We start from the raw sequence: 15,373 nt of genomic DNA, 5'->3' as shown, positions 1-15,373 counted from the left end.
TGGCCGGTAGCGGCGAAAATCGAGCTGTTTTTGGCCGGTAGCGCCGAAAATCGCGCTATTTTTGGCCGGTAGCGGCGAAAATCGCGATTTTTGTCCGCCAGCTGCGAAAATCGCATGGTTTTTGCGCAAAATAGCGCGGTTTTCGGCCGTTAGCGGCAAAAATAGCCCGATTTTTGGCCGCTAGCGGCAAAAATCGCGATTTTTACCCACCAGCTGCGAACATCGCATAGTTTTTGGCCGGTAGCGGCGAAAATCGCGCGGTTTTTGGCCGGTATCGGCGAAAATCGCGCTATTTTTGGCCGGTAGCGGCGAAAATCGCGATTTTTGCCCGCCAGCTGCGAAAATCGCATGGTTTTTGGCTGGTAGCGGCGAAAATCGCGCGGTTTTTGGCCGGTAGCGGCGAAAATCGCGCTATTTTTGGCTGGTAGCGGCGAAAATCGCGATTTTTGCCCGCCAGCGGCGAAAATCGCATGGTTTTTGGCCAGTAGCGGCGAAAATCGCGCGGTTTTTGGCCAGTAGTGGCGAAAATCGCGCTATTTTTGGCCGGTAGCGGCGAAAATCGCGATTTTTTCCCGCCAACTGCGAAAATCGCATAGTTTTTGACCGGTAGCGGCGAAAATTTAGCTGTTTTTGGCCGGTAGCGGCGAAAATCGCGATTTTTCCCCGCCAGCTGCAAAAATCGCTTGGTTTTTGGCCAGTAGCGGCGAAAATCGCTTGGTTTTTGGCCTTTAGCGGCGAAAATCGCGCTATTTTTGGCCGGTAGCGGCGAAAATCGCGATTTTTTTCCCGCCAGCTGCGAAAATCGCATGGTTTTTGGCCAGTAGCGGCGAAAATCGCGCGGTTTTTGGCCAGTAGCGGCGAAAATCGCGCTATTTTTGGCCGGTAGCGGCGAAAATCGCGATTTTTTCCCGCCAACTGCGAAAATCGCATAGTTTTTGGCCGGTAGCGGCGAAAATTGAGCTGTTTTTGGCCGGTAGCGGCGAAAATCGCGCTATTTTTGGCCGGTAGCGGCGAAAATCGCGATTTTTCCCCGCCAGCTGCGAAAATCGCTTGGTTTTTGGCCAGTAGCGGCGAAAATCGCTTGGTTTTTGGCCTTTAGCGGCGAAAATCGCGCTATTTTTGGCTGGTAGCGGCGAAAATCGCGATTTTTTCCCGCCAGCTCCGAAAATCGCATGGTTTTTGGCCGGTAGCGGCGAAAATCGAGCTGTTTTTGGCCGGTAGCGCTGAATATCGCGCTATTTTTGGCCGGTAGCGGCGAAAATCGCGATTTTTGTCCGCCAGCTGCGAAAATCGCATGGTTTTTGCGCAAAATAGCGCGGTTTTCGGCCGTTAGCGGCAAAAATAGCCCGATTTTTGGCCGCTAGCGGCCAAAATCGCGATTTTTACCCGCCAGCTGCGAACATCGCATAGTTTTTGGCCGGTAGCGGCGAAAATTGCGCGGTTTTTGGCCGGTATCGGCGAAAATCGCGCTATTTTTGGCCGGTAGCGGCGAAAATCGCGATTTTTGCCCGCCAGCTGCGAAAATCGCATGGTTTTTGGCTGGTAGCGGCGAAAATCGCGCGGTTTTTGCCCGGTAGCGGCGAAAATCGCGCTATTTTTGGCTGGTAGCGGCGAAAATCGCGATTTTTGCCCGCCAGCGGCGAAAATCGCATGGTTTTTGGCCAGTAGCGGCGAAAATCGCGCGGTTTTTGGCCAGTAGCGGCGAAAATCGCGATTTTTTCCCGCCAACTGCGAAAATCGCATAGTTTTTGACCGGTAGCGACGAAAATTTAGCTGTTTTTGGCCGGTAGCGGCGAAAATCGCGATTTTTCCCCGCCAGCTGCAAAAATCGCTTGGTTTTTGGCCAGTAGCGGCGAAAATCGCTTGGTTTTTGGCCGGTAGCGGCGAAAATCGCGCGGTTTTTGCCCGGTAGCGGCGAAAATCGCGCTATTTTTGGCCGGTAGCGGCGAAAATCGCGATTTTTTCCCGCCAGCTGCGAAAATCGCATGGTTTTTGGCCAGTAGCGGCGAAAATCGCGCGGTTTTTGGCCAGTAGCGGCGAAAATCGCGCTATTTTTGGCCGGTAGCGGCGAAAATCGCGATTTTTTCCCGCCAATTGCGAAAATCGCATAGTTTTTGGCCGGTAGCGGCGAAAATTGAGCTGTTTTTGGCCGGTAGCGGCGAGAATCGCGCTATTTTTGGCCGGTAGCGGCGAAAATCGCATGGTTTTTGGCCGGTAGCGGCGAAAATCGAGCGGTTTTTGGCCAGTAGCGGCGAAAATCGCGCTATTTTTGGCCGGGAGCGGCGAAAATCTCGATTTTTGCCCGCCAGCTGCGAAAATCGCATGGTTTTTGGCCGGTAGCGGCGAAAATCGAGCTGTTTTTGGCCGGTAGCGCCGAAAATCGCGCTATTTTTGGCCGGTAGCGGCGAAAATCGCGATTTTTTCCCGCCAGCTCCGAAAATCGCATGGTTTTTGGCCGGTAGCGGCGAAAATCGAGCTGTTTTTGGCCGGTAGCGCCGAAAATCGCGCTATTTTTGGCCGGTAGCGGCGAAAATCGCGATTTTTGTCCGCCAGCTGCGAAAATCGCATGGTTTTTGCGCAAAATAGCGCGGTTTTCGGCCGTTAGCGGCAAAAATAGCCCGATTTTTGGCCGCTAGCGGCAAAAATCGCGATTTTTACCCGCCAGCTGCGAACATCGCATGGTTTTTGGCCGGTAGCGGCGAAAATCGCGCGGTTTTTGGCCGGTAGCAGCGAAAATCGCGCTATTTTTGGCCGGTAGCGGCGAAAATTGCGATTTTTGTCCGCCAGCTGCGAAAATCGCATGGTTTTTGCGCAAAATAGCTCAGTTTTCGGCCGTTAGCGGCAAAAAACGCTCTATTTTTGGCCGCTAGCGGCGAAAATCGCGCGGTTTTTGGCCGGTAGCGGCGAAAATCACGCTATTTTTGGCCGGTAGCGGCGAAAATCGCGATTTTTGCTAGCCAGCTGCGAAAATCGCATGATTTTTGCGCAAAATTGCGCGGTTTTCGCCCGTTAGCGGCAAAAATCGCCCGACTTTTGGCCGCTAGCGGCAAAAATCGGACGGTTTTTGGCCGCTAGCGGCGAAAATCACGATTTTTGTCCGCCAGCTGCGAAAATCGCATTGTTTTTGCGCAAAATAGCGCGGTTTTCGGCCGTTAGCGGCAAAAATAGCCCGATTTTTGGCCGCTAACGGCAAAAATCGCGATTTTTGCCCGTCAGCTGCGAACATCGCATGGTTTTTGGCCGGTAGCGGCGAAAATCGCGCGGTTTTTGGCCGGTAGCAGCGAAAATCGCGCTATTTTTGGCCGGTAGCGATGAAAATCGCGATTTTTGCCCGCCAGCTGCGAAAATCGCATGGTGTTTGGCAGGTAGCGGCGAAAATCGCGCGGTTTTTGGCCGGTAGCGGCAAAAATCGCGCTATTTTTGGCTGGTATCGGCGAAAATCGCGATTTTTGCCGTCCAGCTGCGAAAATCGCATGGTTTTTGGCCGGTAGCGGCAAAAATCGAGCGGTTTTTGGCCAGTAGCGGCGAAAATCGCGCTATTTTTGGCCGGTAGCGGCGAAAATCGCAATTTTTGCCCGCCAGCTGCGAAAATCGCATGGTTTTTGCGCAAAATAGCGCGGTTTTCGGCCGTTAGCGGCAAAAATAGCCCGATTTTTGGCCGCTAGCTGCAAAAATCGCGATTTTTGTCCGCCAGCTGCGAAAATCGCATGGTTTTTGCGCAAAATAGCGCGGTTTTCGGCCGTTAGCGGCAAAAATAGCCCGATTTTTGGCCGCTAGCGGCAAAAATCGCGATTTTTACCCGCCAGCTGCGAACATCGCATGGTTTTTGGCCGGTAGCGGCGAAAATCGCGCGGTTTTTGGCCGGTAGCAGCGAAAATCGCGCTATTTTTGGCCGGTAGCGGCGAAAATTGCGATTTTTGTCCGCCAGCTGCGAAAATCGCATGGTTTTTGCGCAAAATAGCTCAGTTTTCGGCCGTTAGCGGCAAAAAACGCTCTATTTTTGGCCGCTAGCGGCGAAAATCGCGCGGTTTTTGGCCGGTAGCGGCGAAAATCACGCTATTTTTGGCCGGTAGCGGCGAAAATCGCGATTTTTGCTAGCCAGCTGCGAAAATCGCATGATTTTTGCGCAAAATTGCGCGGTTTTCGCCCGTTAGCGGCGAAAATCGCCCGACTTTTGGCCGCTAGCGGCAAAAATCGGACGGTTTTTGGCCGCTAGCGGCGAAAATCGCGATTTTTGTCCGCCAGCTGCGAAAATCGCATTGTTTTTGCGCAAAATAGCGCGGTTTTCGGCCGTTAGCGGCAAAAATAGCCCGATTTTTGGCCGCTAACGGCAAAAATCGCGATTTTTGCCCGTCAGCTGCGAACATCGCATGTTTTTTGGCCGGTAGCGGCGAAAATCGCGCGGTTTTTGGCCGGTAGCAGCGAAAATCGCGCTATTTTTGGCCGGTAGCGGCGAAAATCGCGATTTTTGCCCGCCAGCTGCGAAAATCGCATGGTGTTTGGCAGGTAGCGGCGAAAATCGCGCGGTTTTTTCCGGTAGCGGCAAAAATCGCGCTATTTTTGGCTGGTATCGGCGAAAATCGCGATTTTTGCCGTCCAGCTGCGAAAATCGCATGGTTTTTGGCCGGTAGCGGCGAAAATCGAGCGGTTTTTGGCCAGTAGCGGCGAAAATCGCGCTATTTTTGGCCGGTAGCGGCGAAAATCGCAATTTTTGCCCGCCAGCTGCGAAAATCGCATGGTTTTTGCGCAAAATAGCGCGGTTTTTGGCCGTTAGCGGCAAAAATAGCCCGATTTTTGGCCGCTAGCTGCAAAAATCGCGATTTTTACCCGCCAGCTGCGAACATCGCATGGTTTTTGGCCGGTAGCGGCGAAAATCGCGCGGTTTTTGGCCGGTAGCGGCGAAAATCGCAAGGTTTTTCGCCGGTAGCGGCGAAAATCGCGCTATTTTTGGCCGGTAGCGGCGAAAATCGCATGGTTTTTGGCTGGTAGCGGCGAAAATCGCGCGGTTTTTGGCCGGTAGCGGCAAAAATCGCGCTATTTTTGGCTGGTATCGGCGAAAATCGCGATTTTTGCCCTCCAGCTGCGAAAATCGCATGGTTTTTGGCCGGTAGCGGCGAAAATCGAGCGGTTTTTGGCCAGTAGCGGCGAAAATCGCGCTATTTTTGGCCGGGAGCGGCGAAAATCTCGATTTTTGCCCGCCAGCTGCGAAAATCGCATGGTTTTTGCGCAAAATAGCGCGGTTTTCGGCCGTTAGCGGCAAAAATAGCCCGATTTTTCGCCGCTAGCGGCAAAAATCGCAATTTTTACCCGCCAGCTGCGAACATCGCATGGTTTTTGGCCGGTAGCGGCGAAAATCGCGCGGTTTTTGGCCGGTAGCGGCGAAAATCGCGCTATTTTTGGCTGGTATCGGCGAAAATCGCGATTTTTGCCCTCCAGCTGCGAAAATCGCATGGTTTTTGGCTGGTAGCGGCGAAAATCGCGCTGTTTTTGGCCGGTAGCGGCGAAAATCGCGCTATTTTTGGCTGGTAGCGGCGAAAATCGCGATTTTTGTCCGCCAGCTGCGAAAATCGCATGGTTTTTGCGCAAAATAGCGCGGTTTTCGGCCGTTAGCGGCAAAAATAGCCCGATTTTTGGCCGCTAGCGGCAAAAATCGCGATTTTTACCCGCCAGCTGCGAACATCGCATGGTTTTTGGCCGGTAGCGGCGAAAATCGCGCGGTTTTTGGCCGGTAGCAGCGAAAATCGCGCTATTTTTGGCCGGTAGCGGCGAAAATTGCGATTTTTGTCCGCCAGCTGCGAAAATCGCATGGTTTTTGCGCAAAATAGCTCAGTTTTCGGCCGTTAGCGGCAAAAAACGCTCTATTTTTGGCCGCTAGCGGCGAAAATCGCGCGGTTTTTGGCCGGTAGCGGCGAAAATCACGCTATTTTTGGCCGGTAGCGGCGAAAATCGCGATTTTTGCTAGCCAGCTGCGAAAATCGCATGATTTTTGCGCAAAATTGCGCGGTTTGCGCCCGTTAGCGGCAAAAATCGCCCGACTTTTGGCCGCTACCGGCAAAAATCGGACGGTTTTTGGCCGCTAGCGGCGAAAATCGCGATTTTTGTCCGCCAGCTGCGAAAATCGCATTGTTTATGCGCAAAATAGCGCGGTTTTCGGCCGTTAGCGGCAAAAATAGCCCGATTTTTGGCCGCTAACGGCAAAAATCGCGATTTTTGCCCGTCAGCTGCGAACATCGCATGGTTTTTGGCCGGTAGCGGCGAAAATCGCGCGGTTTTTGGCCGGTAGCAGCGAAAATCGCGCTATTTTTGGCCGGTAGCGGCGAAAATCGCGATTTTTGCCCGCCAGCTGCGAAAATCGCATGGTGTTTGGCAGGTAGCGGCGAAAATCGCGCGGTTTTTGGCCGGTAGCGGCAAAAATCGCGCTATTTTTGGCTGGTATCGGCGAAAATCGCGATTTTTGCCGTCCAGCTGCGAAAATCGCATGGTTTTTGGCCGGTAGCGGCGAAAATCGAGCGGTTTTTGGCCAGTAGCGGCGAAAATCGCGCTATTTTTGGCCGGTAGCGGCGAAAATCGCAATTTTTGCCCGCCAGCTGCGAAAATCGCATGGTTTTTGCGCAAAATAGCGCGGTTTTCGGCCGTTAGCGGCAAAAATAGCCCGATTTTTGGCCGCTAGCTGCAAAAATCGCGATTTTTACCCGCCAGCTGCGAACATCGCATGGTTTTTGGCCGGTAGCGGCGAAAATCGCGCGGTTTTTGGCCGGTAGCGGCGAAAATCGCGCGGTTTTTCGCCGGTAGCGGCGAAAATCGCGCTATTTTTGGCCGGTAGCGGCGAAAATCGCATGGTTTTTGGCCGGTAGCGGCGAAAATCGAGCGGTTTTTGGCCAGTAGCGGCGAAAATCGCGCTATTTTTGGCCGGGAGCGGCGAAAATCTCGATTTTTGCCCGCCAGCTGCGAAAATCGCATGGTTTTTGGCCGGTAGCGGCGAAAATCGAGCTGTTTTTGGCCGGTAGCGCCGAAAATCGCGCTATTTTTGGCCGGTAGCGGCGAAAATCGCGATTTTTGTCCGCCAGCTGCGAAAATCGCATGGTTTTTGCGCAAAATAGCGCGGTTTTCGGCCGTTAGCGGCAAAAATAGCCCGATTTTTGGCCGCTAGCGGCAAAAATCGCGATTTTTACCCACCAGCTGCGAACATCGCATAGTTTTTGGCCGGTAGCGGCGAAAATCGCGCGGTTTTTGGCCGGTATCGGCGAAAATCGCGCTATTTTTGGCCGGTAGCGGCGAAAATCGCGATTTTTGCCCGCCAGCTGCGAAAATCGCAAAAGAAGGCGGAAGGGTCGCCGCCAGAACAGGACCCGAACCAAGGGGCACGAACAACTGCAACAGACCGAGACAAAGAAGCACATCACAGGACACAGGCTGACCAACGCCTGAGAACACACGCAGAACATCCCTGCTGCAGAGGAGGCAGGAAGAAAGAGCAGAAGCACAAAAAAAAACAGGAGAACAACCAGGGAAGGACAATCAGGCAGGGACAAAAACCCCACGCAATCCCCAGGCACAAAACGGCAGCAAAGTCAACCCGTTCTCGCAAATTTAATAAGTCAATATTGACTTATTAAATATGTGCATAGGTGACATACTTAACATAATAGATACCCTTAAAAAGATTCATAGAAAACACCGACCTTACCTAACCTACTTAGTATGTTAAGATAAGCATCTTATTGCTTCATAATTATAATTATTACCTAACCTATAATAGGTATAGGTTAAGAAATAATTGTAATTACGAAGCAATAAGATGCTTATCTTAAGATACTAACAAGGTTAGGTAAGGTTGGTGTTTTCTATGAATCTTTTTAAGGGTATCTATTATGTTTAGTATATGACCTATGCACGTAGTTAATAAGTCAATATTGACTTTACGAATTTGCGAGAACGGGTTGAGCAAAGTGCCACTCCACAACCGGACACAGGAACAAGGACACGCCACCGTGAAACACGGTACCAATGCACACGTACAGCAGCAGCAACAGGCACCACTGCAACCTGTAAATAGCAACTCCCTTCTGCAAAGGCAGAGAACGGAGCAGGCAGACCCCAGACAGGGCCAACGGAGACACGACAAAACCCCGCAGGCCCAGAAACCTGCACCAGGCGACCGACGGCGGAGAAACCCCGCTCGATACCTGCTGGATGAGGTACTGGGAGCTCTTTTACACCTGAAGCCCGGACCAAGGTCAGGCTAGACCAGCCAGAGGATGGCCCGGACCAAGGTCAGGCTAGACCAGCCAGAGGATGGCCCACCAGGCAGCTGCTAGGAGCAGTCCACCGGCCCACATACCCCCACTAGCAGGACGGGCCGGAACTGCCATACGAAAACAGGCCAGTGCGCCCTGGAAGTCCACGGACGAACCAGCAAGAAGGCTTATGCTCGCAAGTAGGTCGTGTAACAAGCACAGACCTCTGATGGTAATACAGTGTTCCCCAAAGGTGCCAATAGCACCACTGCACTCCACTGGTACTATCCCGCAAGTTCTAACAGATAGGCGGGACCCAAGAGCCAGAGCTCAAATCCTGCAAGCACAACCAGGAGCCTTACCAGGTGAGTACAGAACCAACCCCACAACCCCCACACCTCACAACATTAAAAAAGGAGGGTCCCCTGGATGACTCCAGCATGGGTTGGACATGCACATGAGGGGGACAGGAAGGGGTGATAAAGGGACAGTCACTGGTGTGCGAACGGTCTCAGTCGTACAAAAATATACCTAAATAAAGACAGGTATATAAACACCGCCGCATCCAGCGCCCGGCCAAAAGACGCCAGACCGCAGAAACTCACCTGGCGAATGGTGGCACGAACTTGACACGACTCAACCGTGCCCAGAAGAACTTGGGAGCACCGCCAGAGCCGGACCCTGCCGGACCCGCAGGAGAACAGGGAGAGGCGAAGGAGGCGGTCCACACCCATGATACAGGGAAAACCGCGGTGTCCTCCCCCACAACTGGGAACCAAGACACCCCCGACGCGAAGGGGCACATACCGCAGCCAGGGAGAAGAACGAGAGGCGAAGCACTGTAGCAAAAAAGGGCGCAAAACACCAGCACTGAAACACCGCCCAGACCAAAACAAACTCCACGGCGCATGCGCATAACACGCTGGCCGAACCGCACACCCTCTCTGCGGGAAGGCGCCAGCCAGGACTACTGCACGAGAAAAGTAGCTAAAAGAGGAAGCAGGAACAAGAAAACCGGCCAAATTAGCAAAGAGCTCAAAAAGCAGCCCAACCGGGCGACAAGCAGCCCAACCGGGCGACAAGCAGCCCAACCGGGCGACAAGCAGCCCAACAGGGCGACAAGCAGCCCAACCGGGCGACAAGCAGCCCAACCGGGCGACAAGCAGCCCAACCGGGCGACAAGCAGCCCAACAGGGCGACAAGCAGCCCAACAGGGCGACAAGCAGCCCAACAGGGCGACAAGCAGCCCAACAGGGCGACAAGCAGCCCAACAGGGCGACAAGCAGCCCAACAGGGCGACAAGCAGCCCAACAGGGCGACAAGTATGAGGAGCCGACAGACGTTCCAATAATGCGGGAAGTAGCGAAAAACCTTCCCGTACCCTCGAAAACACAGAAGCCAACACTAGTTCCGAAGGCACATGAAGGCGCAGGCGCACCCGAGATCAGAAGTCACGCAGAACCCCATCGAACGGGGAAACATGACGAAAATACCGTCCCAAAAAGGGGGGGGGAGGAAACATCCACCCACAGGACGGAACCAACCGACTCAAAGGCCAAGGAACCGAGCCCGGGGAGAGGCCGACGCCCAACAGCACGTACGGCGAGTGGGGAGGAAAGACCCTACTCCGCGTAACCACAAGCCCCGCCTAGAGGGGGATAAAAAACCCCACGGGGTCTAACGGGGCCAAGGCCCCCCCAAGTCAGCCCCTCCCCAGCCCCGGGAACCTACACGACAGGCCCCGGGGCCGAGCCGTTCCCCCAAAGCCCCGGCCGTACCAGAAAACCGGGGCAGCCGTGAAAACACTAAGGAAGGGAGCCCACTGGCAGACTCATACAACATGGTTGGAGGAACAGGCTCAAATGCCCCCGTCACTACCCCGGAAGGGGAATTCCCCGAGACTGCCCGAGTCTCAACACCACCAAAAACCCCGCCCCGAACCTACAGACGGTAAGGAACCGGATGCAGGCAGGAAGGGCGATCCAGGGGAAAGACAAGGGGGGCGTGGATGGAACCGAAGCAACCAACACCCCCAAGTCCCAAAACGAACTACAACGGGGCAGCCCCGGGGCTCCCGGGGAGGAAATCACGAGAACGTTGCCACCACCAAGGCTCAAGTGCAAACGCCCCTGCTGCCCGCACCCGCTTTGTTAGCACAACTGGGTAACCGAGCCACAACCAGCAACCAAACTCGCAGGACTCCGGGTCGAAGGTGTCACCGATCCCACAGGCAGCAGACGGAGGAAAAACAGAGAGTCACCCAGAGACAAAGGGTGAGAGCAACCCTCAAACTCGCTGGAAGCGAGGGGGGGACTCTGGGGTCACATCCATCGGACCCGCGCGCCCCCAGGGGTTTCCCAGGGTCCCGAGCGTTTACTTTAAGAGGACTCGCGCTCAGGTAATCCCAGGCAGGGTACTGCTAACCGGCACCCAAAGCTACCAAACAACTTTCTAAGAGCTGAACCCCCGGGACGTGTACACTCACGGGGACCTAGCAGGTGGTACCACCAGAAAATACTCAGAACACAAGGGACACAAGGGGCAAGAACGAAGGCAGACCCCCCCACCAGGTAGATAAACAAAAAGAAAAAGAAAACCCCGCAAGAGGACAGCGTACCCAAGCGGAACAGAGCCGGCCGCTATGATTGGTAAAGATAAGCTGCACAGTACCGTGCACCCCACCAGTGCAAACACTGCCCCTTACTCTAAGGCGAACAAGGGAGACAGAACATCCGAGCACACAAAGAGCGGCCGAAAACCAAGCAGTAAACGGCCAAGCAGGGGCAGGACCCAAGGAACTTGTGGAAGGTGGCCCCAAGCCCCAAGGGCAGTACTTACAGGGCACCTAGGGAAGGGAACCCTAGGCGCATGCAGCCCGAGTACTGAAGAATCACTCCCGGCTCACGCACCACCTAGAAAACAGACACCACACTCTAGGTACAGTGCTGAAACAACCACTGGAGCCGGAGCACATAACCATTGCCTATAGCATCAGCCGAAGAACTGATGGGTGGATAGCCGGCGTGGGAGGTCTGGGGCTCCCCCTTCCCCCTCCCGGGGAGGGGAGAGCTGCGCAGACAGCGGCGCGGTGACGTATGACGTCATACTAGTTTCCTTGTTTTCTGTTGAAGAGTTCTATCCACTAGTTCGGCTTAAGGTAGCAATTTTCACCAGAATAGGGGTTTGTTTTGGAATGCTTACCTTTCTGGATGCTTGACCCGGTCGATGGCAGACATAGAATGCTTCCAACCACACGGGGGTTTCTATAGGCCATTGCTCCCCTTGCCTCTCTGAGGGGGCCAGGTTCTGGCTCGTGGTCCCCGGTAGGCCCTAGAACTCCATACACATGACTGATGCCAAAGTCTGACATTAGCATATCAGCCGATAAAGCTCCGGGGAGCCGACGGGGCTCCCCCCAGAAACAACATTATTATGAATAAGGAATAACGAAGTAATGTACATATAAGTACAGTATTAATGAGTACAAATGCTGATGTCTGAGACTAGCTGCCTCCCCACCCCCTAACACATCCCCTCACCACTGACGCCACCTTTTATTTTGAGTTCTTCATTTTGACTATGGAATATGATAGAGCAATGTGTTACAAACACTAAAATGGTAACATTTTCTCAGCTAATTTGGTGAAAGAAACGAGTGAGTGAAACATCGAAGCAGCAGCGTCGCCAGCTACATGTTGCCAGTCAGCTGATCACTCAGGCCACACCAACCTTGTGTGCATCTCTTTACTCCCCACTGACACCACCATCAATACCTATCTTCTCAGACAACTTCCACCACTGACAACAACTTCCACCACTAACTCCACCTGCCCCCTGACACCAACCCTCACCAATGACCCCAACTGCCTCCCCTGAGACCATTTTATCATCCTTCAACCACTTCTCCCTGGAAACAATGGACAAACATAATAAAACACTGTATAACTGTTTACACTTTGGTGAATCATAGTTGATGACAGCCACCTTCCCCAATGCTCTGTCTCGGTGACAGCTTGGATGAACAATCCTCACTTAAACATTTTTGTATGTCCCACTTTAGTACCGAACTCAATTTGTTCAAACAATCCAGAAATTCGTTGGAACGGGGTTCGATTGAGTGAGGATGCACTGTATATGTGATTGTGACTTGAGTTAGTTATCTCATCAGTTACCATGGCAATGCATATTTAATTGTCTTTTTAGATATTTTGACAAATTCTAGTATACACCCATATATAATACAATAATGTATGGAGAATCAAAGATGATAAAAATCATCATTATTTATTTGTCATATAAATTTTATAAAAATACAAATTCATCGCCATCCAAGGCAGGACCGGTGCCTCATGTCTATTAGCTTCAGACCTGATCAAGACCAGTACAAGGATACAAAATGACCTGATAATAATTCTTCACAAACTTTTCAAGTGACTTTTGCCTAGGTCATATCCAGTTGAAACCAAATTAAGACCATGGTGAAATCCCATCGAGATAATTACACTGTTGTGAATTGATTAATTCCCATGTCTTGACCAGTTTGCAATACAGGATCGGCATCTACCAGTCACAGCAGGACAGAATAGACATTACTAGCTACTACACAACATAGTACAGGAAGAAGGTGAATAGGGGCTATGTAGAGAGCACAACACTGTCACTCCGGAACCAGAGAGTTACATCGAGTCCATCTAATTACCCAAAGCTTCCTAGCATTGCGTAAATAATGAAGAACTAGGATATATATAATCACTATAATGTTGGTGCTGAATGTATTACATGAAAAAAACGTATTTTTACTATCTTATCTTGAGGTTATCTTGAGATAATTTCGGGGCTTTAATGTCCCCACGGCCCGATCCTCTACCAGGCCTCCACCCACAGGAAGCAGCCCGTGACAGCTAACATCCAGGTACCTATTTTACTGCTAGGTAACAGGGGCATAGGGTGAAAGAAACTCTGCCCATTGTTTCTCGACGGTGCCCGGGATCGATCCCGGGAATACAGGATCACAAGTCCAGCGTGCTGTCCGCTCGGCTGACCGGCTCTACTAGGAAATATAATTTTATAACAAAATTGGGTCCATCTAATTACACAAAGCCACACCATTGTCGCCTGAATCGTTGACTTCCTGTGACTCAACCACTTTGACTGGATGGTAGAACGACAGTCTCGCTTCATGCAGGTTGGAGTTCAATCCCCGACCGTCCAAGTGGTTGGGCACCGTTCCTTTCCTTTCCCCCATCCTTATCCTGACCCCCTTCCAAGGCTATAACATCATAATGGCTTGGCACTTTCCACTGATAATTAAAAAAAAAATTGCTGTGGCATCGCCTGCCACTTAGTTTCTTATAATTGTCATAAAATTATATTATTTCAGAGTAAAACTAAGTTTTTTCATGTTCTACATTCAGCACCAACATTATAGCGAGTAAATATATCATAGTTCTTCATTACTGTACTTACATAATGCTAAGAAGCATTGGGTAATTAGATGGACCATTCCATCCTGCTGGTCGCACTGTGCCTAAGAATACCCCAACACTCCCATACACTATACAGTATAAGAATTGTTGATAGTTTCAAAGATTTCACTATTTTTCTAAAATAATATTTTCTTACGTGGTTTCTGTTGTGTTCGTCCCAGCACTTTCAGGTCAAAACGACAGCTCAGTAATTGTTTTATTTTAGTGCTCATCACTAATGTTTCACGTCATACTTAAGGCGAGGACCCAATCTGCTTCTTCACGTGTGACTGTTTTTGATTCTAGCTTTACTACCATATATAAACATCGCCATCCAACGCTATAGAACATTAATGATTGTTTCAACAATATTCTAAAAAATGTGAACTGGACGCAAATAACTCACTCCAAAATGCATTTACATTAAAACTCCCCAGGGCGTCACTTAAACACATGTGACTTGCCAAGTTTTTTTATGGCAGAGTAAGTGCTTGTAAAAATAATAATTATTTATATAACTGAACTATTGGGCTGGAATGAATATATATTAACTACGTAAAGAGATGGAAGGAAATATAGGAACGAGAGAGAAGGGAAGATGGAAAAAGAAAGATACGAATTGAGAAAAAGTGAGAGGGGAAGAGGGAGGGAGCGGGAGTGAGTGTGTAATTACCCAAGTGTAGTTACAGGATGAGAGCTACGCTCGTGGTCTCCCCAGCACTCTGTCATATAACGCTTTGAAATTACCAACGATTTTGGCCTCCACCACCACCTTGCCTAACTTGTTCCAACCATCTACCACTATTTGCGATATAGAATTTTCTTATATTTCTTCGGCATCTTTGTTTAGTTAGTCTTAAAGCTATGACCTCAGGAAATCTTTCCTATCAATTATATCAATTCCTGTTACTATTTTGTATGTAGTGATCATATCACCTCTTTTTCTTCTATCTTCTAGTTTTGGTATATTTAATGCCTAACTTCTCATAGCTCTTGCCCCTTAGTTCTGGGAGCCACTTATTAGCAAGTCTTTGCACCTTTTCCAGTTTGTTGATGTGCGTCTAAAGACATGGGCACCATACAACTGCTGCATATTCTAGCTTTGGCCTAATAAAAGTCATGAACAATTTCTTTAGTATTTCGCTATCCATGTATTTAAAACCAATTCTGAAGTTAGAAAGCGTAGCATAGGATCCTTGCACAATGCTCTTAATGTGGTCCTCAGGTGATGGAGATCTAGAGGTGGTTCTAAATAGAAAACTATCAGAATTCTTTAAAGATTTCTCACATAATTTATAGGTTGTGTGGGGTCTATGTTCTCCTATTCCACATTCCATAACATGGCATTTATTCACATTAAATTCCATTTGCCAAGTGGTGCTCCAGATACTTATTTTGTCCAGGTCTTCTTGAAGGACATTACAATCATCTAAGTTTCTTATCCTTCCTATTATCTTAGCATCCTCAGCAAACATGTTCATATAATTCTGTGTTCCATCTGGCAGATCATTTATGTCGACAATGAACATTGTCAACATTCGGCTCCTAATAAACATTGGGAGCCGGTCGGCCGAGCGGACAGCACACTGGACTTGTGATCCTGTGGTCCTGGGTTCGATCCCAGGTGCCGCCGAGAAACAATGAGCAGAGTTTTTCACCCAATGCCCCTGT

This window comes from Procambarus clarkii, chromosome 12 (assembly GCF_040958095.1).
Source record: "Procambarus clarkii isolate CNS0578487 chromosome 12, FALCON_Pclarkii_2.0, whole genome shotgun sequence".
NCBI lineage: Eukaryota > Metazoa > Arthropoda > Malacostraca > Decapoda > Cambaridae > Procambarus > Procambarus clarkii.
The sequence above is the reverse complement of the archived record's forward strand: the minus strand, read 5'-3'. Positions refer to the sequence as shown.